Genomic DNA, 4,330 nt, shown 5'->3' with positions numbered 1-4,330 from the left:
TTTAAACTGTGACAGGTCTGAAACAATTACTACCTACATAAATAAATATGTATATTTACGTAACAAATAGTGGATCATAATCTGGAACCATTTGGTTATGCAAATGTTTGGTGTACCTGATCATATGCTTTTCTCTCTGTTTCTCTCCTTTTCCAACCATTTACTTTTTCCTAATATGATGTATTTTGTTTTTCTTTCTTTGCTTACACTTTTAGTGACGCTGCTAATCTGAAGTTCACAGCAATTCCAGTAACTGAATTCCTACAGAGCATCCACTGATACTTTCTATGGTGTTGCAGATTTCCCACACCTCTGGGCTCTTTGTGTGGAGCACAGATTCTCTCCACACCTCTATTTTATGAAAAAAATAACCTATATCATAACAAAGTGTATTCTGCATGTTTCAAACTCTTCCCACAAGAAGTCACAGTGATATTCATTCTTATGAATAAACATACAAATGATCACTAATTCTTTGCCTTTTTGCATCACAGTGTTAGAAGTTTATAATTGGAACAGTAATAATTTAAGACATTTCTGAGACCGACTATGTAGAATCTTATGATCACTAGAACCTGAATGAGGAAATAAATACCTTTTTCAATCTCCATTAAATTAGATTATTCATATTGTTACAGTGCATTAAATGTACATATTTTGTGCAAGACATAATGGATGTGGTGTTGTCCATAAAGCAGCAGCACAAAGGGCTTCAGGGTCTGTGATGGGACTCCTGTGAGCCTCTACAAAGCAGTATCCACAAATAATGAACACTGAGCTGATGTTTCAAAATGGTTCATTGGCAGAGTAGTGTGCGTTAGTGTCTGGATATGCAGTAGAAAATAGCTGATGAATGCCTTTTCTCTAGTCTGGGCAGTCTGTGAAGATGATGGTTGAGACTTATATGCCTGGTATTACAGTGTACTGAGAAGAAAGGTTTTTTTCACGTAGGCAAGGTAAAGAGGCAATAAAGGGGCTGAATTAAATAAGTATATGATGCAAAATAATGTTAAGATGGTGGTCTGTGTTAATAAAAAGCAGGTGGGAAGAGTTCAACTTGATGTTCTAGTGTGAATTTATTTTCCTTCTCAGTTAGTGTCATTATCTCATGTTGTGTTTATATAAAATACTTCATTATGATGGCAGGTGAGGACATATAAAACAGAAAAAAATAGCACATAGTAAGGGCTGTTTTCTCTTGAGAAAATGTTTAGAGTCTTCCTTAGAAAGCTTACCAACTGTGAGCTCAGTTACGCGAGCATAAATCTTCAGTAACACTTTTGAAATCCACGTAATTATAATGGATTTATAGGGGTATAATCTGCCTTTTACAGATTATTTACCTGATAAATGCTAATGACTCCTTGGAGGTGAAAGTGGAGGGAATTTGGGATTCTACCCAAGGAATACAAAATGGGACTCTATTGTATAAATCTGTCTCAACTTTGGAATTGTTGCCAGAAGATAAATTCTTCCCAAGAAAATACTAGTGAAAATCTTTTCTGAATTTTATGCGTTAACAGTATAAATGAAGGAAATTCCACAGTGTTCTCAAGCTGCGCCAGAGGCAAATGTGCCCCATGTTGAATAAAAAAAAAAAAATATTGCATCTCCCTTTAATATTTTATTGTTTCTTCATGCAAGTGATGTGGAGGATTTGAGGTGCAAGAGTCTATGCACTGCTTGCTCACCACAGTGCTGCAATGCAGCTTGGTACTCCTCTCTCTCTGCTCAGAGCTGAAGCAATCTCAAACCTCCTGCTTACCTATGATGTGCAAGAGTTGCTAAATTTCTTTTTATCATAATTTCCTCTGGATGGCCAGAAAGCCGTTTTCCTAAACTGTTAATATGAGACCTGGGAGACTTGTAAGTTTATACCAAAACTTGCTCCATTTTGCAATCAGTTTTGTGTGTTAGTCTCAGATATTCATGTGTTAATGAATGGCAGCACTGCCCTGTCTTATTTTAGATCAAAATCTTTATCTACAAGTAAATTAAATGTAGAGCAGCAGTGAGGGTAAGGACAGTATATCCATTCTCTACATGGCTTTCTATTCAGAAATTACTCTAGCCAGATCAGCTGCATTATACAAAACACAATTCTAAGTTGATCAATTGTTGTACTGAATCCATATTGTTGGGTTTTTAATTGATTACCTCTAAAAAATAGTTTTGGAAAAAAAGACATCCTTATTAAAGAAGAGGTAGCCTGACAAATGTGGAAGAAATAATAAAACTTGAGAGAAAGGAAACGCAACAAATGGAGTCTGTTTTATCTCTTGTAGGCTCAAATCATCAGACACTTACTAAAATAAAAAATCCTCTAAGCTTAACTTTCAACATGAAATAAGTCTTGTCTAAGCATTTTGCAGCTTCACAATAACAAAAGAAATAGCTAACTTTGTATCTTAAATACTTCTTTTCCTTCACACTCACAAAAATAAAACAAGGGAGCGAGAGCATCCAGCTTCAGGGAGAGAGTATCCAGCTCTCCCTGAAGGCATATTCACCAATCATTTATTCAACAGGCAGCTTTTTTCAAGAACTCCCTCTGTGTGTGATGGCAACCTTATCATGAATAATGACCTGCTGACAGCTTCTGGTAGAGCCCAGGACACCCACTGGATGGGAAAAGAAAGGGTGTGCTCAGCCATCTGCCAAACCAGCCCTTAGCCTGCACCCAAGTCTCCCCATGCAACCACTGAAGTTGTTCCGTGCTTCCCTCTCACAACAAGATGCATAGGATCAAGCTTCAGATGAACCCTGCAATGTTCCACTGATGCTTAGAGGGAATTTTCTTTTCATTTCTGTAAATTTAGAAATCTGAAATACTGGTTTTATACTTGTGGTGGTTTGAACCACCACAAAAATCCAAAATCCAGATTCCAGGCTTCCCCCACCCCTTCCCACAATTTTATCTCAACACCAAAGAGAAACTTTCAGGCAAGAGGCTTCCATAGGGGAAAAGGGGAAGTATATACATTTATTTTACTAAAATAAAAATACTGTACAAGCTAAAAGCAACTATATATATAATATTACACACTTCCATCAGTCCCTTTAAGCTTCTCCCTCAATTCATCCAGGAAAAGCCCTTCAGCCCTTCTGTGTTTCAGAGCAAATTGTCTTCAGTGATAGCTACTGCACTGTGGACTGTTGTCAGACATTATTGTGCTTGATATGTCATGTTTAGTTAATATGAATATGGCTGACAGTTTGACTGCAGTAACTTCTGGGAAAGCCATGTTGGGGAAATAATTGTAACAATAGAGGCAACTACAACAATAATAGTATATTTTAGTTATTATTAATTTAATAAATAAAAACAACTAGGAGATCTACACATACTTCTTCTTTTGCCATCTTCATGAATTCTTTTGGAAGGAGTTGTCCTGTGTTGCTAGCATAAGGAAAGTTTGTAGATAATATCAACTTGCTGTAATATAATTGCTGATTTCTGAACAGTCTGGTCTTTGCTTTCGAATGGCCTTCGCATACTGCTTTTTAATACATTCAGGATTCTCCATTCAAGCTTTTCTAAAAATTCACATATACTGTTCAGGCCTCACTGCCAAGGTACAATAATGGGCTACGATAAGGCATCGACAGCTTTGTGCAAAAGCCTGCATTACCTTTCTCATTATCTCAGACTTATTAGTGATACAGGCAGTCACAGTCTACATTTTCCCTGCAGTTGGAGAGGGTTGTTTGGGGGCTTCTTAGGGGGGCACCTCCATGATCCATGTCTGAAAGTTTTGTAAAACGATTGTGAGTTTACCTGCAACTGCCAAATCTTACCCAGGCTTACTCAATTTGTAAAACATACATTTGTAGCTGAAAAAAACAATCTCCGTACTCTCCAAGAGATATTTATCAGGCCTCTCTTGGCAAAAGCACTATGTGGTTTATGGTCAGTTTCAGTTAACAGTGGTCCACCATAAAGAAAGGAGTTGTTTTTTTTTACAGCCATGGCTTAAGGCCAAAATCCCCTTAATTCTTTAGGCATATTTACATTCAGTTTTTGTTAGTGGCCATGATGCATTAGCCACTTGTCTCCAGCTTCAGCTGTGTTATGAAAGAGTATTGTGCCAATATTCTCCTGGGATGCACCCATGAACAAGTTACTTTTGTGCTTATTGTCATAGTATTTCAGGACTGGGGCCTCTTTAATTAAATCCTTCAGTTTCTCAAGCGCTCTCTTAAGGATTGCATCTGTTGTTTTTTGGATGTTTTCGAGCAGTCATGCTCTATGGCTTCTGGTTCAGACAACTACATTAGTCATAAATTTCTCTATGTAAAGCACAGTTCCAAAAAATTATTGTACCCCTTC

The sequence above is a fragment of the Manacus vitellinus genome, unplaced genomic scaffold, assembly GCF_001715985.3.
Source record: "Manacus vitellinus isolate BGI_N305 unplaced genomic scaffold, ASM171598v3 scaffold_18_pilon, whole genome shotgun sequence".
In the NCBI taxonomy this organism is placed as follows: Eukaryota; Metazoa; Chordata; class Aves; order Passeriformes; family Pipridae; genus Manacus; species Manacus vitellinus.
Note: the sequence above shows the minus strand (reverse complement) of the source record.